We start from the raw sequence: 21989 nt of genomic DNA, 5'->3' as shown, positions 1-21989 counted from the left end.
TTCGAGCTTCCCATGCCCCGAATTAGCAGAAAATCTCATGAAGAGGCAGGAGTGCAAACTCCGTGTCAGTGCATTTTCCCAGTGTGTCAGGAACCTGTTTCGAAAGTTTGGTTTAATGATTCTAAAGTAATTTGAATACAGCCTAAACAAATGTTCTGTGTGGCGGACTGGACCGGAATGGGAACAATGCAAGTGCTTTACATAAATGAACATGTTTTGAAAGGAACTGTCAGCTGACATTTCCTACTGCAGGTTCCTGGATCTTCCAGATTTTGTTTTTATTACAAACGTGAATCCTTCATGAATAAACTATGACTGTGATCGTTCTAATCACATCCTGCTTTGCATTGCAGTCACCTTGTGTTAAGGTTATAGTTGCAGGGACGAGTTCTGTGCTTCCTTTTTGCTTTTGACGTTTCACAATAACTGAGCAATGCAGGGTGATGCTTGATGCTTGGCAGAGTGTTAACTGACACTGTTTGCTGGCTTTCCCAACAATGCAAATGCTCCATACAGTAAATCACATGCTACACTGACAGCCTTGAGAAATGGCAACGCAGAGTCGAGAGAGAGGAGATTGTATTTACATAATACCGCAGTGTCCAGGCACCTCATCCACCTTCATGCTGCTTTTGTCAGAATTGTGAAGTGACTGCGTCTTAGCTTAATACAACTTCAGGTTTCCTAAAAAAATGTGATCAGCTCTGTGTTTGCTGTTGCAGCCAGCGGGGGATATGGAAACTGGTAACAGGTTTGTGAGATTCTACTTATTTTAAATTTAACCCCCACACTACCACCTAACTGTGGTAGTGCTTATTTTATCCCGAGCACCCATGGTGTGTGTGTGCAGGTGGCAGACACAGTGAAAGACACAAAGTGCACAAATCTTTATTCAATTTCCACCACCAGGAAGATAGGAAAACACCCGGGTGGCCAGTGACAAACACTGCCCTTTTTGTGAGATTCTACTTGTATCAATGTGTCCCAATTATTGGCTGACTCTGCAAATAGCTGTATGAGAGTGTGGGCCAATCATGATTCACCTCGAGATAAATACCCTTCAGTTCTCCAGCTCATATAGATTCCTGTAAGGATTCAAGGTCAATGAGGTCCTCTCGAAATGTTTGATATACAAACGTTCCTCAGTCAACTTCTACATAGTAAGATCCCACAAATTGCAATGAGATAAATGACCAGACATATTTGGTTTCCCTCCTGGTTATTAGTTAGAACATTAGGAGAGCACACCAAGTCTACAAAATGTGCCACTGGATTATTTACTGTGGCTAAAAGGATGGGACAATGATTTCATATATCATTGAGAAGGGAGTATTGGCTCACCCATAACTGCACTGTAGGGTCAGGATAGGGGATATATCCAGAATTTTGATGTTGGCCTTATAGATATGTTCTCAGGCACTGACACAAGAGCATTCTTCTGAATAGGCAAAAATAAGGACACTTTCTCCCCACTTTCAAAAATAATCAACCTATCAGGGTCTGGGACAATGATCACCTCTGAATTAAGTATTATTCAGGGTAAAACTGTGGCAAACTTTGGCATTTTTATAACAGTGTGATTCTCTGATACCCTGCACCGAGCAGTTCTTCAACATGACAATTCCTCATTGCCTCATTTTCTGCTTTATTTCATTTGTAATTCTTTCACTTTGCTGACTGAATTCACTTGAACTAAAAAGTGAATAATTAGGATAAATTCCTCCACAACTCTCAAAACAATCTTGACATAAAGTTGTCATGATATATATCAAAGTCTACACAATTACACAGAAACAGAAATCCCTGGAGAAACTCAGGAGAGAGAGAAAGCAGAGTTCAAGTTTCGAGGCCAGTGACCCTTCTCCGAAACTCCTCATTCCCCTTCCAATTTCAATTTAAATTAGTCCTCTCCCCCTCTCCTTGCCACATCCTTCCCTTTGGTGGTCTTAATGGACTTGGTATGTAAATTAGCCAATAGGACAACAAGGGAATTTATTGGTGGTGCTTAGCAGATGAAAAAATACCACAGGTGATTTAGTGATGGGAAAATAAAATGTTCAATCGTGTATAAGAGCACTTCTGGATATAAAAAAAAGGATAGAATTGGCCCAACAAGGAGCAGGAGGGTCAACATTTCGAGCATAAGCCCTTCATCAGGAATGAGGCTTGTGGGCCAAGGGGGGCTGAGAGATAAATGGAAGGGGGATGGGTTGGGAGGAAGGTAGCTGAGAAAGCAATAGGTCGATGAAGGTGAGGGACAAAGTAGTAGATCAGAGGAGGTGGAGCGGATAGATGGGAAAGGTGATGGACAGGTCAGGAGGGTGGTGCCGAGTTGGAGGATTGGGACTGGGATAATGTGGGGGGAGGGAAAATGAGGAATCTGTTGAAATCCACATTCATCCCGTGTGGTTGTAGGATCCCAAGGTGGAAGATGAGGCGTTCTTCCTCCAGGCATTGGATGGTATGCGTTTGGTGATGGAGGAGGCCCAGGACCTGCATGTCCTTATTGGAATGGGAGAGGGAGTCGAAGTGTTCAGCCACGGGGCAGTGGGGTTGTTTGGTGCGGGTATCCCAGAGATGTTCTCTGAAATGATCTGGAAGAGGGTGTCCAATCTGTGTGTCGACCTGGAAGACATGGGCATAGTACTCAAGAATACTTTGTGTCAGTCTTCACAATGGGAGGGAATGATGAAGGTATAGACATCAGTGTGGAGGACTGTGAAATATTAGAAGAAATTAATAGAGTGAGAGAGGAGCTAGTAGACGATTTAGTGGCCTTAAACGTGATAATCCACTGGTCCAGTTGAAATCTATCCCAGGCTGTTGAGGGAGACGAGGGAGGAGATTTTAAGGACTCTGGCAGTACGTTTTGAATCATTTCTGGTCACATGTGATGTGCCAGAGGACTGGAGAACTGCTAATGTTGTTCCATTATTTAAAAAGGGAGGAAGGGATAGACCAGAAAATTACAGGCCAGTCAGTCTAACTTCAGTGCTGGGGAAGTTGTTAGAAAGAATTCTGAGGGAGAGTATTTCTATGAAGAGACACTGATTATTCAGGGATAGTTAGCATGGGCTTGTAAAGGGAAGGTCGTGTTTGTAAAATTGAATATTTTGAGTTGGTAATAAGGCATGATGATGAGGATAATGCATTTGATTTGGTTTACGTGGACTTTAGCAAGAGTTTTGACAAGGTTCCTCATGGCAGACAGGTCAAGAAATTTACGAGCTCATGGTATCTAAAGCAATGTGGCACATTAGATCTACAATAATCAAGCAGCATAGATTTAACATAAGAAGTAGAAGGTGTAGAGGCAAGTTGAGAGCAATGTTTTCACTGGGTATGGTGGGTGTGCCAAAAAGGGTGACTGATCTTGAAGCTCTCATAACATTGAAATAGAGTTTAGATATTCACTTACATTGCCATAGCCTCCAGGACTATGCAGTAAGTGTTAGAAAATGGGATTCATGTAGTCAGATCTTCTCTGATTGGCCCATCACACTCGTGCCAAATGGCTTCCTTCTGTACTGTAAACATCTCTTCAGTGAGGCCACATTTGGAGTATTATGTGCAGTTCTGGTCAGCACACTAGAGGGTGCAAAAGAGGTTCACCAGGATGTTGTCTCGATTGGAGTATATTAGCTATAAAGAGAGATTGGACATAACGAGACTGTTTTCACCAGTGTCGTGAAGGCTGTGGGATGACCCGACATAAGAATGTAAAATTATGAAGGGTGTGAATAGCATAGTCAGAGTCCTTTTCCCAGGGTAAAATTGTCAAATATTAAAGGGCATAGGTTTAAGGTGAGAGGCAGAAAATTTAAACGGGCCGTGCAAAGAAAGATTTTTGCACAGAGGTGTCTGGAATGTACTGCCAGGGGAGGTGGTAAAAGCAGATACAATAGTAACATTTAGGAACCATTTAGACATGAAATAGGAGGATACAGGCCACATGCAGGCAGATGGGATTAGTTTAGAATGGCATCATGATCAGCACAGACATGGTGGGCCGAACGGCCTGTTCCTGTGCTGTGCTGTTCTATGTTCTATGAACATAAACATGTAGCTGCGTTGTCTTTTCCAATCAGTTGTTGTGGATTTTCTTGCTATGATGCTGCTCTGCAGATCAGAGTCAGTGAGACAAGGGGAGATTCCGGACCTCCCTGTCCCTGAGTTGTATGATTGAATCATCAATCAGATGGTGGCAGGCCACTGGCTGGGAAATGACTATTCATTGCACATCTGACTGCAGTTGCTGTGTGTTACCACGCTGCATTCCAATTGCGGAGAGCTGTGACACTGCACATGCAGCACAAAAGAAAATTGATTGAAGCTTTCAGAATAATGAAGGCAGTCAGCAGAGCAGAACTTTCATTCTCTCGATCTAAAGTCTAATTATTCTGCCTCACTCTTGGTGCCTGGATGTTATTAGCTTGTTAAATATAACAATTATGTGACTTCATTTCATCTCCCTTTGTTCATGTCATTCTACATTCACAAGGTTTCCCTCCTTAGATTGTGCTGACCGACGAATCTGAGTGTAATTTACCGCAAGAGGGCTACAATCTCCAACTTCATCGATCACAAGCTTACTCACGGCCAGCAATAACCAGCTTTCCATTTCATTGCGAGTCTTAAATCTGCAACTTCCAATGGAGAAGTGCTTACCACCCTCAGTCACAACCTTGGAATGAACAAAGGCAATTTCTTCACTGTTTCTACTCTTCCTGATCAGAGAAATTATTTAAAATTTTGAATGAATTTTGAGACAAACCTCAGAGTTAAAGGCATCATCTCAAATCTTTTTGTCTCCACCCTCGGCAGGTTTTGGAGTGTTCTTTATTCCACTACAACAATAAACGATGTTCTTCACTTCTCTTCAGTTTCCCAAACCTGATTTCCTTTTCTTTTACTGGAAAGCTTTATACACTCTCTCAAATAGTTCTTCAAATATTCCCGGCAGAATTTAGATTCTCTTGTTCAGGAACAGGTTACATCCCTTCAGTTCATATTCAGCACAGCTCTATCCAATGCTGCATTCAATCCCAATACTTTCCACAAAATGCCATTTCATATCAGTGAAAGACAGTTAGTTAACAAAGAACAAAGAAAATTTTCAGCCCAGGAACAGGCCCTTCGGCCCTCCAAGCCTGAGCCGATCCAAATGTACTGTCTAAACCTGTTGGTCGATTCCTAAGCATCTGTGTACCTCTGCTCCCCACCTACTCATGCATCTATCCAGATGCATCTTAAATGAATCTACTGTGCCTGCCTCGACCATGTCTGCTGTCAACGCGTTCCAAACGCACACTACCCTCTGTGTGAAGTACTTGCCGCGTGTATTCCCCTTAAACTTTCCACCTCTCACCTTGAAAGTGTGACCTCTCTTTATAGAATCCTGCACTGTAGGAAAACGCTTGTCTCTATCCATCCTGTCTATACCCTTCATGATTTTGTAAACCTCAATCAGGTTCACCCTTAATCTCCTTTTTTCTAATGAAAATAAACCTAACCTGCTCAACCTCTCTTCATGGTAAAAACAATGACTGCAGATACTGGAAACCAGATTCTGGATTAGTGGTGCTGGAAGAGCACAGCAGTTCGGGCAGCATCCGAGGAGCAGTAAAATCGACGTTTCGGGCTTTTGCTCGAATTTTACTGCTCCTCGGATGCTGTCTGAACTGCTGTGCTCTTCCAGCACCACTAATCCACAACCTCTCTTCATAGCTAGCACCTTCCATACCAGGCAACATCCTCGTAAACCTTCTCTGCACCCTCTCCAAAGTGTCCACATCCTTTTGGTAATATGGCAACCAGAACTGTACATAGTATTCCAAATGTGGCCGAACCAACGTCCTGCACAATTTTAACATGACTTGCCAGCTCTTATACTCAATGCCCCCGTCCAATGAAGGCAAGCATACCAAATGCCTTCTTGACAACTCTATCCACCTGTGCAGCATCCTTCAGGGTACAATGGACCTACAGTCCCAGGTCTCTCTGCCCATCAACTTTTCCCATGGCTCTTCCGTTCATTGTATAATTCGCTCTAGAATTAGTCTTGCCTAAATGCATCACCTCACATTTATCTGGATTGAAAACTATCTGCCACTTTTCTGCCCAACTCTCCAGTCTATCTATATCCTCCTGTATTCTCTGACAGTCCCTTGTGCTTTCTTCTACTCCACCAATCTTCGTGTCATCTGCAAACTTGCTGATCATACCAACAGTGCCCTCTTCCAGATCGTTTATGTATATTACAAACAACAGTGGCCCCAACACTGACCTCTGTCACCTTTCTCCATTTCGAGAAACTCCCTTCAATGACTACTCTCTGTCTCCTGTTGCTCAACTAGTTCTTCATCCACCTAGCTAGAACACCCTGCACAACATGTGACTTCACCTTTTCCATTAGTCTACCATGGAGAATCTTATCAAATGCCTTACTAAAGTCCAGGTATATGACATCAACAGCCCTTCCTTCATCAATCAACTTGGTCACTTCCTCGAAGAACTCTATCAAGTTGGTAAGGCACGATGTCCCCCGCACAAAACCATGTTGCCTATCATTGATAAGCCCATTCTTTTCGAAATATAAATAGATCCTATCCCTCAGTACCTTCTCCAGCAACTTTCCCACCACCGACATCAGGCCCAGTGGTATGCAGTTACCCGGAATATCCCTACTATCTTTCTTGTACAGGGGGACAAGATGAGCAACCTTCCAGTCCTCCGGCACCTCACCTGTATTTAAGGATGCCACAAAGATATCTGTCAGGGCCCCAGCTATTTCCTCTCTCGCCTCCTTCAGCAACCTGGGATAGATCACATCCGGTCCTGGGGATTTGTCCACCTTAATAACCTCTAGCATACCCAACACATCTTCCCTACTTATGCCAAAGTGATCCAGACTAATCAAACTTCTATCTCTAATCTCAAGATTCATGTCCCTCTCCTCAGTGAACACTGATGCAAAGTAATCATTCAGAATCTCACCCATTCTCTCAGGTTCGGCACACAGCCTTCCTTCATTATCCTTTAGTGGACCAATCCTTTTTCTAGGAGAAAGTGAGGACTGCAGATGCTGGAGATCAGAGCTGAAAATGTGTTGCTGGAAAAGCGCAGCAGGTTAGGCAGCATCCAAGGAACAGGAGAATCAATGTTTCGGGCATATGCCCGAAACGTCGATTCTCCTGTTCCTTGGATGCTGCCTAACCTACTGCGCTTTTCCAGTAACACATTTTCAATCCTTTTTCTAGTTACCCGCTTGCTTCTTATATAAGAATAAAATGCTTTGGGATTTTCCTTAATTCTGCTAGCTAAAGTTATTTTATGACCCCTTTTAGCCCGCTTGATTTCTCCTTTAAGTCTTGTCCTACTCTTCCGATATTCCTCCAGGGCCTGTTCTGTTCTTAGCTGTCTAGACCTTATGTACGCTTCCCTTTTCCTTTTGACTAGTCGTACAATTTCTCCTGTCATCCATCGTTCACGAATCTTGCCCTTCCTACCTTTTGCCTTCAGTGGGACATGCCTATCCTGCACTATCTTTAACCTATCTTTGAAAGCTTCCCACATATCATATGTGAACTTCCCTTCAAATAACTGTGCCCAATCCACATTTCCCAGTTCCTTCTTAATTTTGATATAATTGGCCTTGGCCCAGTTTAGTACTCTTCCCTTAGGACCACTCTCATCTTTATCTATGAGTATTCTAAAACTTACAGAATTGTGGTCACTGTTCCCAAAGAAATCCCCCACCGCAACGTCTACCACCTGGCCTGGCTCGTTCCCCAGTACCAGGTCCAATTTGGCCCCTTCCCTCGTCGGACTATTGACATATTGCTCTAGAAAACTCTCCTGGACGTTCCTTAAAAATCGTACCCCATTCAGACCTCTGACACTAAGTGTATTCCAGTCAATGTTGAGAAAATTAAAATCTCCCATCATCTCATTTTGGGCGGCACGGTGGCACAGTGGTTAGCACTGCTGCCTCACAGCGCTAGAGACCCGGGTTCAATTCCCGCCTCAGGCGACTGACTGTGTGGAGTTTGCACATTCTCCCCGTGTCTGCGTGGGTTTCCTCCGGGTGCTCCGATTTCCTCCCACAGTCCAAAGATGTGCAGGTCAGGTGAATTGGCCATGCTAAATTGCCCGTAGTGTTAGGTAAGGGGTAAATGTAGGGGTATGGGTGGGTTGCGCTTCGGCGGGTCGGTGTGGACTTGTTGGGCCGAAGGGCCTGTTTCCACACTGTAAGTAATCTATCTAATAATCTATCTCTACCTATTGCCTCTTTCCATAATCTGTTTACCTATTTGTTCTTCTACCTCATTCTCACTGTTGGGAAGCCTGTAATACAGCCCCAGCAATGTAACTGCACCCTTCTTATTTCTCAGCTCCACCCATAATGCCTCACTACCCACAACCTCCATAGTGTCCTCCTTTAGCACAGCCATGATATCGTCCCTGACCAGCAATGCAACTCCACCTCCCCTTTTACTTCCCACCCTGTCCTGTCTGAAGCATCTATATCCTGGAACATTTAGTTGCCAATCATCATGCCCTTCCTTCAACCAAGTCTCTGTGATTGCAATAACGTCATACCCCTAGGCACCAATCCAAGCCCTAAGTTCATCTGCCTTACACACTATACTCCTTGCATTTCAGGCCACCAGTTCGTTTGCGCTTATCTGCTCTCTGCCTACTGTTCCTTTTATTAATGCTATCTTCATGATTCTTATAGTCTCCAGTCTCCACCTCGCTGCCTACCTGTTTTCTCTTCTGGTTCCCAGCCCCCTGCCACATTAGTTTAAAACCTCCCCAACAGCAGTAGCAAAAACTCCCCCAAGGACATTGGTTCTAGTCTGGTTCAGATGAAGACCGTCCCTTTTGTAATAGTCCCACCTTCCCCAGAACCGGTCCCAATGTCCAACAAATCTGAACCCCTCCCTCCTACACCATCTCTCAAGCCATGTGTCCATCCTGCCTATTCTTTCATTTCTACGCTGGCTGGCACATGGCACTAGTAGTAATCCCAAGATCACTACCTTTGAGGTCCTCCTCTTTAACTTCTCTCCTAGCTCCCTAAATTCTGCTTTCAGGACCTCATCTCTTTTCTACTTATATCGTTGGTGCCTATATGCACCAAGACAACTGGCTGTTCACCCTCCCCCTTTAGAATGCTCTGCAGCCAATCGGTGACATCCCTGACCCGAGCCCCTGGGAGGCAACATACCATCCGGGAGTCTCGTCTTCGGCCACAGAACCGCCTATCTACTCCCCTCACAATAGAATCCCCTATGACTATGGCCCTACGAGTCTTTTTCCCGCCCTTCTGAACAGCAGTGCCTGCCACGTTATAGTAGAACATTACTCATTGTCACTTCTTCAAACAATATCTTAATTCGTTTGAGCTACTTTATGTCATTGAGATTTTTACTACTGTCACTGACTTCATTTCATGCCACCCCCAAGGTGATAATTCCCCAGCCCCACACAGTTTGCTTCTACCTCCTTCCGAAAATCCACAAACAGGACTACACAGGCACACCCATTGTTTTAGCCTGCTGCTGCCCCATAGAACTCATCTTTTTCTATCTTGTCTAACTCTTGACTCCCCTGGTCCAATCACTGCCCACATACATCTGTGATTCCTGCGACAGAGTTTCTGGTTTGCGGGCTCCAGCCACCTTCTCTTTACTATGGATGTGCAATCCCTTTACATGTCCACACACACACACACACACATACACACACACACACACACACACGCACACATACACACACACACCCCACCAGGATGGTCTCAGGGCTCTCCGCTTTTACCTGGAGCAAAGGCCTGAAGCATCCCCACCCACCCCCACCCTCCTCTGCCTGGCCGAGCTCGTCCTCAGCCTCATCAACTTCTCTTTTAACCCCTCTCATTTTCTTCAGGTCAGAAGGTCACCATGGGTAACCGTGTGGGCCCTAGTTACACTGTCTCTTGTGAGGTATGTGGAACATTCCTTGTTCAAGTCCTATTTCAGCCCCCACCCATAACTCTTTCTCTAGTTACATCAATGATATCATCAGAGCTGCTTCCGTCTCTCATCCAGAATTGGAAAAGTTCATCGATTTCACTTCCAATTTCCAATTCGCCCTCACTTTCAACAGGTTTATCTCTGACTCCTCCCTTCCCTTGCTCCATATCTCTGTTTCCATTTCTGGGATAGACTGGCCACCAATATCCACTATAATCCCACCAATTCCCACAGCTACATGGACTATATATCTTCACACCCTGTTTCCAGTAAAGACTCTATTCCATTCTCCCAGTTCTTCCATCTCCATCGCATATGTTCCAATGATGCCAGCTTTGACAAGGGAGCCTCCAAAATGTCTGCCTTCTTCCTCAACCGAGGATTCTCCAGCACCATTGGTGACAGGGCCCTCGACTGGGTCCAACCCATCTCCAGCACTTCCGCCCTCACCCCCTCTCCTCCCTCCCACAACAGTGATAGAGTCCCCATGTCCTTACCTACCATCACACCAGCATCCACATCCGGAAGATCATCAGCTGCTATTTCCACCACCTCCAGTGACATGCCATCACCAGACACATATTCCCCTCCTCTCCCTTTCCCAACCTTCGCAGGGACCATTTCCTCCGGGATACCCTGGTCCACTCTTCCTTCACTCCCAGCTGCAACTGCCGAAGGTGTAACACCTGTCCATTTACCTTATCCCTTCTCAGTATCCAAAGGCCCAAACATATCTTCCAAGTGAAGCAGCACTTTACCTGCACTTCTCACAATTTAGTCTACTGCATTCGCTGCTCACAATGTGGTCTCCTCTACCTTGAGGAAACAAAACATAGATTGGGTGACTGCTTCACAGTACATTTACATTCTGTCCACAGAAAAGATCCTGAGCTTCCAGGTGCCTGCCACTCTAACACACGACCCTGTTCCCTGGCTAACATCTCTGTCTCAGGCTTGCTGCTGTTCTCCAGTGAAGGTCAGCACAAGCTGGAAGAACAGCACCTCATTTTCCACTTGGGGACCGTGCAGCTGTCCGGACTCAATATTGAGTTCAATAATTTTAGGGCCTGAACTCCACCATGTCCTCGCCCCTATCCTACACACCAGGCCTTGTTATCACACAGTCTGCTGTTACACACTACCTGTTGTTTGCACTAACAGTCTCCATTAACAGTTATATACCCTTCCAGCCAGATGGTTATCCACTCCTTTTCTGTCCAACTGTCGTCTCTCTCTTTTGGGTTCTATTCCCATCTATTATTTTCTGCTTACTCCCCTCTCCAACCTTATCTTCTGCATAAAAATCGACACTTTTCGAGCTACCATCAGTTCTGAGGAAGGGTCACCAGATCTGAAACATTAACTCCGATTTCTCCTCACAGGTACTTCCAGACCTGCTGAGCTTTTGTTTATTTTGTTTCTGATTTATAGCATCTGCAGTTCTTTCGGTTTTTATATTGATGTTATTGAGGTCAGAGTTCTAATGGCTGATTGTAACTTTATTGGAAACTTTCCAGATCTGTGCAGACCTGAACCCACATTGCTTTGGACACTGGTTTTGGAGAATTCAATGGATTTATTTTTACCCTTCGAAACCATCCAATGAAAACCATCCAATAAAGCAGCTCGGAAACACTCTATCATACCGTCTGCAGAACTCCAGAAATCCCGAGTCTGCAGATTATTTGATTTGGATGAATTGTACGCTCTAAGTTAGGGTCAATGGATGGGATTAAGAATAGGAACTGTGGCTGACACACTGTTTGTTGAGGGTATGCAAGTGTTACAGTCTAGATTATCTCAGTATTTCTTGACTACATAGCCCACCCTCTTTCCCTGGCTGTTTATAACACCTGGTTCCATTCTTTGAACATCAAATGCACTCTGCAGTGAGTCCTCACAGGACTTCCTCACCTCACTCTAGCAGGGAATGGATTAATACAACTTATTCAGGATAATACCATCATCAATATTGAGATTGGTTTGACAGGGAATCAATATTGCAAGCAAATTTTCACTGGACAACAAACTATTGAGAGATTAGACTGGGATGAAAATAAGGAGGTAGCGGGGAAGGATGGAAGTGATAATTTTCACATGTTATTTAGAGATGGAATTCCTCAGCCCAAGTGGCTATTGAGGCTGAAAGAACTGCCACATTTTCAATGGAAATCAGATAAACATTTTGTAGGTAGAAAACTGTTCAAAGTTCAAGAGAAAGGCAGGGAGATTAAAGCAGAATGCAGTGTCTAGCAATACCCCTGGGAAATGGATGATTTCTCCTGCACTGTCATTCCTAACATCATTGTCTATTAAAACAAGTTCTCAAGGTGACTGTTGCAAAATGATTTGGATTAACTTGACTGAATTTAATCATCTTGTTTGTAAAATGCTGGATTGCTATATCAGTGCCTTTGACCCAATATGAGAGAATTTGCTTATTCATAAGGTCCTTTATTTATCAGTGTGACAGGAGGCTGAAGGGAGTACCGAACCCACAACTCCTGGAGTTTTCTTAGCTCCAGGTGTCGATAGTTCATTACTTTCTTCCATAACGTCGAAACATTCTAACCACACTCAAAACAAACCTCCACGTGTTTGTTGCTTCTTGAACAGATTAACTGACTACATTGTGTGTGTTCATTTTGTAGATGGTAATTTTTCATTGGACTCTACTGTGAGTTTATTGAAGTGAATGTGTTAAACATCAGCCTGTGCTTCTGTTTCTCTTTAGTGTCACCAGTTTATAAAAAAGGCAGTGCTATAAAATAACGTCTGTTATAGATGGTTCACATGGTATTACCATTTGTTTACTATGTCTCAGATTTTATTAGTTTATTTTGAAATACAAATCTTCCACAGTTGTGGGTTAGTGTCATGTGACCACGAGGATACAAATCTACTGAAAGCATTGGGGATCAATGATGCGTTCTTCAGGTTTTGAAGAAATAGTTGTCTTTTCGATTTGTTCATGGGATATGGGTGTTGCTGGATCGGCCAGTATATATTACCTCTCCTAATAGCTCTGAGGGTGTTCCTGTGGATCTGGAGTCACAAGTAGGCCAGACCAGATGATGCCCACCACAAACAGCACTGTGGGTTTACTTACATCCAAATGGACTGCAGCAGATCAAGAAGGCTCATCACCACTTTTTCATTCATAATTAGGAGTGGATGATAAATGTAGCCCAGTTAGCAAAGCCGCCTTCCATATTTTGAACATTTTTTAACACATATTTTTAAAAAGTGCGCATGATGTTTACAAGGATTTTTATCCTGGTAAGTCATTGTCTGAACATAATGTTATTCATCCAGACAAGCACAATTATTTAACTGTATATTTTTTGTCTTTTTCTATTCCTCCTCCATGGTGTGAGGCCAGGAATTCTTTCAGAGGTAGAAATTGATGTTGGAGTCCCTGTTCACCAAAACTTACAGGTGACAATCTTGGAACGTGTTAGGAGCTTTGAGAAATCTTCCATCTCATTTTTTAGATGGGCAACACTCAAGCCTTGACTGCCTATCCACATGTATCTACAGATCATTAATCACTTTGGATTTCACACCTTGTACAGTCAGCTGCAGGTGAATGGGGCAAATACTAACTTATAACCTTTAAAGTGAGTATAATGCAGATATAAACATAAACATGGAGCCCACATCGTGTTTTATGTGTAAATCCATGTTTTCTGTCATGTCACAATGAGGAAAGTTCATTCCAAAGAGTTTCAAATCTCTGGTTTTGCTTCAGTTCAAGTGTGTCCAGCATACTTGTCCTGTCAATTTGATTTGTTTTTAATTACATAGTGTTCTGATTTTTTTGTTAAATAAACAGTCCATTATCTCTTTATATATGAGTCACTGAATCACAAATAAATCAGGGGCATCCTTTCAGGTGCCGAAACAAGCATTCACTTTATTTGTCATTGTGATAGCCAAATGCCGAGGACAAAACTCTCCGTTTACAAAGGGTAAAGATCTGACCTAAACAATCAGGAAAACATAGAACAAGGTTTAGATGTGAACTATTTGGAGTTCAGAAGAATGAAAGATGATCTTATCGAAACTTTTAGGATTTTGAGGAGTCTTTAAAAGGTGATGCTGAAAAGATATTTTTCCTCCTGTACGATGTAGTTTAAAAATAAAAGAAAGTGGAAATGAAGAGGAATGTCTTCTCTCAGAGGGTTGTAATACTTCAGAATTGACTTCTTCAGACAGCAGGGTAAACTGGACCGTTGGATATATTCTCAACTGAATTCAACAGATTTGATCTACAAGGGAATGGAGTTAACCCCGATCTTATTGAATGGCTGAAAATTTAAGAGTCCTTTGGCTTTTTTCTTCTTAAACCTTTTGATTTGAAATACTGACAGAGAAGCCCAATAATTCTTGAGTGTCCTTTTGAAAAATACTACCCATTGTTCGAAAGGTAAATCACAACTTGTTATAGACTGTAAAGGACTGCATGAACATATGCAGAATAAGTGCTTATTAAGCTGCTGCATAGACAGAGTTGTTCAAGAGACTACAGTCAGCTGATCTTGTAAAAAAAATCTCAATTTTTCATCTTCCATCCAATCTTGTACTCAGCACAAATCATTCTTAAAATATCACCTGAGCAGCAATGGCAATATGTCATGTCTAGATAACCCTTGTTAAAACAGCCAATACTCTGGCCGAGCTCCAAGCCATTGGAAAGATCACATCAGTTTGTGATTTGAGATAAAGGAGAGCAGGCAGCTGATTGTTAGTTATTCTGTTTGCTTCAGTTCACTCTTTGTTTTAACCACATTCTCCCAACACACACCAACAGTTGTAGAGCAGTAACCTTTAATTAAAATTTAGTGACTTGTTCAAAGTATGAATAACATTGTAAGTTTTTATTCTAGTTCTACTTTAATGTACTTTCCAGACAATGACAGAATGCTGTTAGCAGTGTATTGCAGCCTGAAGCTAATAATCAGTGTCAGTGATGACTCAGAAAGCAGCTTCCTCATCTCAGAGTCAGAAGGTCATGGAGATCCTGTTCCACAATTGGTGTTCAAAATCAAAGTTAGCAAGACTGAGACAGTGCTGTACTAATGGAGGTACATTCGTATATACTCTAAGTTTTGGATTGTCTTGTCTTCCAGAGGAATGGTCTTTCTTTGTAGGAACTCTTTACCTCCAGTGAGATTTTTACCTCCACTCTCTTCATACAGGATTGGAGTACCTGCTTCCTCCATCTCTCCCTGCTCAGGTGATTTCGGCACTGTCATAATATCATCAGCATGTACACTTCAGAAGTTAACAAAATGAATGAGACATTAAACTAAGGCCCTGACTGCCTCCTCGCACAGAACTATTTCAAAGAGAAGCAGAGTTGTTCTCTGCAGAACCAGTATTTATCTCTCACCTTGACTGACTTCACTCAAACAGGTTGTGGCTCCTCATTTCTGATGAAGAGCTTATGCTCAAAACATCAAATCTCCTGCTCCTGAGATGCTGCCTGACCGGCTGTGCTTTTCCAGCACCACATTCTTTGGCTCTGATTTCCAGCATCTCCTGTCCTCACTTTCTCGCTGTGTGCAGATTGCCTGCAGCTTTTTCAAAGTTACTGTGCCACAACAGAATTTCATCAGATGTGAAGCATGTTGGAAATCCTGATGGCAAGAAACGAGCTGGAAAAATTTGAGTCTTCCTTTTTGTTCACTAAATGAATTTACAGTTAGTTTGTTGTCAAGAATATGCCTAACTCTAACCCTAATGCTCAGCATTGTATCAGTTACTTTTATGAGTGAATAATTTGGTTAGGCTGGAGGAACACTGGAAAAATGGATCTCTTTGTTATCCAGCATCAGCAAGTTGGATGGGCTTACTTCAGAGGATTGGTGGTAGTACCCAATGGATTGAGGTACTGAATGACCTACCAGCCGCTTTCTGCCAGAGAGAAGAGCACAGAACAAACAACAAAGCAAATGCCTAATGGTCGTGAAGCAGTTGCACAATAGATGTTGGTTGTGAATTGAGGTCCAAAAGTGGCCATTAATTGACCATTTAAATCCATGAACTGGTGACGGACAACAAGGTAATTAATGGAGGAATGGGACTGCAAGATGGACCCCTTTCCAAAATTGTGTCAAAATTATCTCTTTGGAAAGGACAAACCATAACTGCACCTGCCTATGTACATGACCTTAGGATGCAAAGAATAAACTGAGATTTAAATTGCATATTTCTCAATGTTTGGACAACACTGAAACTCTTGCTCTATTTAGTTAACATGCCATAACGTCTTTTTACAGATAATATCACTCATTATTTCTGTAACATCTAACTAAAAGGGATGTTTCAGTTTGCCAATTTGGCTGCCAATGAATCCCTACTGTGTGTCTTCTCTCTTCAGTTCCCCTTGGAAGAAGTTGTAAATGTAAAAGTGCCAAGTCAAAACTGTAATTATCACAAAACCCAACATACAGGAACAAAATAATAACTTAGCACTTCCTACTGTGGAGGCAGATCACAAAGTTCAGATCAAGACAGAATTGATTGGAGAACTTGTGTTTAGTCTGTTCATTTCTTAAAGGGACCTTCAGATGTCAGAAAAAAAAGAATGCAGCAAAAAATCTTTCTTTGCACTAGAATGGAATAATAACCAAATAGTCAATGATCCACAGTGCAAAGAGCAGAATTAGTTTTTTTTTAATATTTTATATGCAGTGGTATTATCTGTTAGAGAGAACTCACTAATCATTCCCTAAACCAAGAATTCTGCAGGGAGGTGGGTGAGGTAATTGCTGCAAAACAAAATCTCCAGATGACCAGATTTATTTTGGAACAAGAACATCAAACTGGCATTGACATACACTGAAAAATAAAGCCCTAAACATTAGATCTACTTTGATATACTGTAGCACTTTTGATAACATCATGGTTTACAGCTCATGAAATACATCTGAAGAAAATCAGACCTTGCTGTCCAGTTAGAGATGGGAGAGAGTCTCCACCATAAAAGAGAAGGAAATCTTTTGCCTTGCTGAGGAATTTGAGATACAATTTTCAAAGTTAAATTATAACAATTTGAACACTTGGTTTTTAATGTTCGTTGCCTTTTTTTCCAGTGCCCACACTTCAGCAGATGTCAGGTATTATCTGCGCATGTTGTGATCCTTGAGATTTGCACCACCAGAGTGGATGGGTCAGGTGGAAATACCAACAGCTGAATGCAAAAGTCAGATACTTATGGTCAGGTCATGATGGTGTGTTTCCAGAGGCTTTGCTCCCAATTTGGACTGTTCATGGGATCTGGGTACACAAAATACCTGGATAGCCATTGATAATCAGCTCCCAAAAACATTTTGGCAGCTGTTATCCTGTCTTTGAGGAGATGAATAAATATATTCACATTCTGAGTTTCATTCAAACCAAAGTATGAATCATTTAGCAAAGTACCTCTAATATTCCTTTAAAGAAACCTCCTGTCCACATGTAAATGATAAAGTGATTTCAAATACTTCCTACAATCCTGGTTTCCACACTTTCTTAACAAAGATTAATGCTCATGAATTGTTCTGTTATTCCCTTATTTTGCACAATCAGGCAATTCTACAAGCACTGTGTGGTGCTGTTGGTGACTTTTATTAAGTTTACTGCTTTTATAACCGAACACCTAAAGAGTCACTGTTAAATTATTCCCTTGAGGATGACTATCAGTTCCCATTGAGAACAGTTGAAGCTCAGATCATTTTTATTCATTCACAGGATATGGGCATTGCTAGCTGGGTCAGCATTTATTACCCATCCTTGGATGACATTGAGGAGATGGTGATGAGTTGCCATCTTGAACCACTGCAGTCCATGTGCTGTAGGTAGACCCACAATGTCCTTATGGAGGGAAGTGCGGGATTTTGACCCAGTGACACTGAATGAAAGGTGATATGTTTCCAAGTTAGGATGTTGGATCAAAGGGGAATATCGGGTGATGGTGTTCCCATGAAACCGCTGCACTTGTCCTTCTAGATGTCAGTGAGCAGACTGATGGGGCTAGGTTGGATTTGGCCTGCTTTTTGTGTACAGGATATACCTGGACAATTTTCCACATATTCAGATAGATGCCAGTGTTGTAGCTATACTGGAAAAGATTTGCCAGGGGAGTGGCAAATTCTGGAGCATGCTTCTTCAATACTATTGCTGGAATGTTGTCGGTACCCATAGATTTTGCAGTATCCAGTATCTCCAACCATTTGCGATATCACATGGAGTGAATTGAATTGGCTGAAGATTGGCTTGTGAACTTGGATCACTGGAGGAGGCTGAGATGGATTGTCCAGTCAGCAGTTCTAGTTGAAGATTATTGTGAATTCTTCAGCCTTACCTTCTGCACTGATGTTCCATGCACTTCTATCTTTGAGAATGGAGATATTTGTGGACCCTCCTCCTCTAATATTTGTTTAATTGTCCATCACTACTTACAATAATTAGGGTGAATGTGAGAAGTGACCGAGGAGGATTCTGGGATAAGTCACTCGCTCCCCATAAATAGAGTATGCGATCATGGACTGGTCATCCTCGAGTAGAGTGTTTAACTGTCCAGTACCATATATGAGTGGATGTAGTACGACTGCAGAGCTTACAGCAGATCCATTGGTTATGGGATCACTTAGCTCTATCCATCACTTACTGTTTATGTTGTTTGGCAAGCACATTGTCATGTTTGGTAGCTTCACCAGATTGACATCTCATTTTTAGGTATGTCTGGTGCTACTACTGGAGTACAATTCTGCTGCTTTTGATGGCCCATAGTACCTCAACGATGCCCAATCTTCAGTTGGTAGATCTGTTCCAAGTTTTTCCCAGTTTGCACAATGATAGTGCCACACAACACGATGGAGGATGTTCTCAATGTGAGGGTGGGATTTTATCTCCACCAAGACTGTGCAGCAGTCCCTCTTACTGATACTGTCATGGACAGATGCATCTGCAGCTGGCAAATTGCTAAGGATGAGGTCAGGTATGGGTTTCGCCCTTGTTGGTTCCTGCACCACCTGCCACAGACCCAGTGACTGTGATAGAATGGAAAGATTATCTGACATGAGAGTAAGTGGTTGATAAAAAATATGAGGAAGTCATGAATGAAGTGGCAGTTTATAAATTGAGTCAATAGAAAAATAAAATTGGATGATAAAGGTATTTCAATTACATCAAGTAAGTTAACATGAGATAAAAGAGGGTATTGCTGAGATTAAATGGAAGGACCATTGGGAAAGTAGGGCTGAGGATTTCAAAGGAGAGCTATTCAAATGGGAAATGAAAAAACTACAAACCAGATATATTTCAATAAGATTTTTAAAAGGAGCATGTCTTTTATTTTCAGGCAGTATAGTGATATTAGATCTCTTTTTAACCTGAAATAAAATTAGTCACCGCAAGACAGATGATGATAATAAAGAAAAGCCAGAGCAAATATAAAGAATGTAGGAAAGCTGCAAAAAGATTACAAACGTTCAAAGGACAATTGAGAGAAAGTTAGAAAAGGTCATAAAAACAATTTCTGGAGGCATTTAATTGGTAAATGGTCATGTTATTAGATTCATGGCCCATGTTTGAGTAAAATATTCCAAGTTAAAGAAAAGTTAGAGAACAAAAGATTCGGTTCTGTAAAAGTGACTGTGAAGCTGGAATATAATTGCCCTTTTAGGAAGGGCATGGCCGTGCGGAACCTAAACATGACTTTGATACCATACTAACACAGATAACTAACTCTGAAACAAGGCACAAAACAGTGATCAAGTAAAACATTATCTTCTCAACAATTAGGGATGGAAAATAAATACCCGTCTTTCTGAGAATTAAAATAAACAACAAGATAGAGCTTAGCTGTGAGAGAAAGTGTTCTCATTGATGAAGGAGGGAGGTAATTAATTTACCTGAATGGTCATAAAAGAAGTGGGTATTAAAAATGTAGAATCATCAGTGTTCATGCCATCAACATACTGATTTTAATAGAATTCTGTTGTAAATTTACTTCTTGTCCAGTTACTTACTGTCCATTTTTAACAGAGGTGGAGAGAAGTGAGGGCTGCCAGCTATGTCAGTTTTTCCCACTTAAAAACGGACTTACCTCGAGAGTCTGACCTCCATTTTGAACAGATCAGCGAGGAGAGAGGGCGGAGAAAAGCAAGGGCTGCTGGGAAGTTTTAAGTGAGTGAGATCTAAACCTGAGACCGTCTCACCCACCTCCTCTAACCTTCCTGAGAGTCTGTAAACTCAGTAAGTTTTCAGGTTTTCTCTTTCTTTTTTCCTTTTCTTCTCTTCTTTGTTAGGTCCTGCGTGGGCTTTCAGATGAGTGGGGTACGGCTGTTAGGGCAGTTGCATGTTCCTCCTGCAGATGCGGCAGGTGAGAGACACGACACATGTCTCTGCAGAAAGTGCTTACAACTCCAGCTCCTCGAAATCCGAGTTAGGGAACTGGAGTTGGAGCTGGATGAACTATGGATCATCCGGGAGGCTGAGGGAGAAATTGAGAGGATGTACAGGGAGGTGGTCACTCCCCAGACACAGGATAACGACAGCTGGGTTACAGTCAGGGGAAGGAAAGGGAACAGACGGTCAGAGCAGGGATCCCCTGTGGCCGTTCCCCTCAGCAATAAGTATACCGTTTTGGATACTGCTGGTGAGGACAGCCTACCAGGGGAAAGCCATAGTTGTCAGGTCTCTGGCGCTGAGCCTGGCACTGTGGCTCAGAAGGGAAGGGGAGAGAATAGAAAAGTGCTAGTGGAAGGGGACTCGATAGTTAAACAGATTGACAGGGGATTTTGTGGTCAGGAACGGGACACCCTGTAGGTATGTTGTCTCCCCGATGCCAGGCTCCGGGATGTTGCCGATCGGGTTTACAAGATTCTGAAGGGGGAGGGTGAGCAGCCAGACATTGTGGTACATATTGGCACCAATGATATAGCCAGGAAAGGGACTGAGGATCTGAAAAGTGACTACAGAGAGCTAGGTTGGAAGCTGAAGAGCAAGACGAGTAGAGTAGTGATCTCAGGTATGCTACCGATGCCACGAGACAGTGAGGTGAGGAACAGTCAGCGAATGCAGCTTAACACGTGGCTGCAAGGCTGGTGCAGGAGGGAGGGCTTCAGATACTGAGACCATTGGGATACCTTCTGGGAAGGTGGAACCTGTACAAGAAGGGTGGGTTGCACCTGAACTGGGGGGGGGCATAAGTGTCCAGGGTGGGAGATTTGTTCATGTGGTTCAGGAGGGGTTAAACTAGTTTGGCAGGGTGGTGGCAACCAGAGCTACATATCTGAGAGGGGGATAGTTGTAGATGGAGCAGTGACAGGATGTAGTGAACATATCGGAAAGGTATTTCATGTGATGAAATTAAGAGGCTGGTTAAAGTGTGTCTGCTTTAACACAAGGAGTGTCAGAAATACGAGTGATGAACTTAGAGCATGGATCAGTGCTTGGGACTGTGATGGTGTGGCCATAACGGAGACGTGGGTTTCACAGGGGCAGGAATGGTTGCTAGATGTTCCATGGTTTAGAATGTGTAAAAAGAACAGGGGAGGGTGGAAAAAGAGTAGGGGGTGTAGCATTGCTAATCAGAGAGTGCATCGCAGCTACAGAAACGAAGGTTGTTGAGGAAGGTTTGTCTACTGAGTCAGTATGGGTGGAAGTTAGGAACAGCATGGGAACAGCCACCTCATTGGGGGTTTTCTACAGACCCCCTAATAGCAGTAGGGAGATTGAAGATCTCATAGGTGGGCAGATTCTGGAAAAATGCAGATGTAATCAGGAAAGTGGCTTGAACTGTGTATACTTCAATGCAAGAAGTATACGAAATAAGGTAGGTGAACTTGCAGTGTGGGTAGGTACCTGGGATTTCAATGTTGTGGCTATTACGGAGACATGGATAGAACAGGGACAGGATTGGCTGTTGCAGGTTCCAGGGTTTAAATGTTTTAGTAGGGTCAGAGGTGGGGGTAAAAG

At 42.8% G+C, this 21989-nt stretch overlaps 1 long non-coding RNA gene across 1 annotated transcript in view; it reads left to right on the top strand.

The window, feature by feature from the left end:
• The first annotated feature begins 410 nt into the window (after nt 1-410).
• The window catches only part of LOC122540487, a 119832-nt gene continuing 98253 nt past the window's right edge, over nt 411-21989 (top strand). Inside the window, exon 1 of the long non-coding RNA XR_006309321.1 lies at nt 411-751. This is a non-coding gene — a long non-coding RNA (uncharacterized LOC122540487). The remainder of the gene's footprint in view (nt 752-21989) is intronic.

The sequence above is a fragment of the Chiloscyllium plagiosum genome, chromosome 34 (assembly GCF_004010195.1).
Source record: "Chiloscyllium plagiosum isolate BGI_BamShark_2017 chromosome 34, ASM401019v2, whole genome shotgun sequence".
NCBI lineage: Eukaryota > Metazoa > Chordata > Chondrichthyes > Orectolobiformes > Hemiscylliidae > Chiloscyllium > Chiloscyllium plagiosum.
This window is presented reverse-complemented; position numbering and strand designations above follow the sequence as displayed.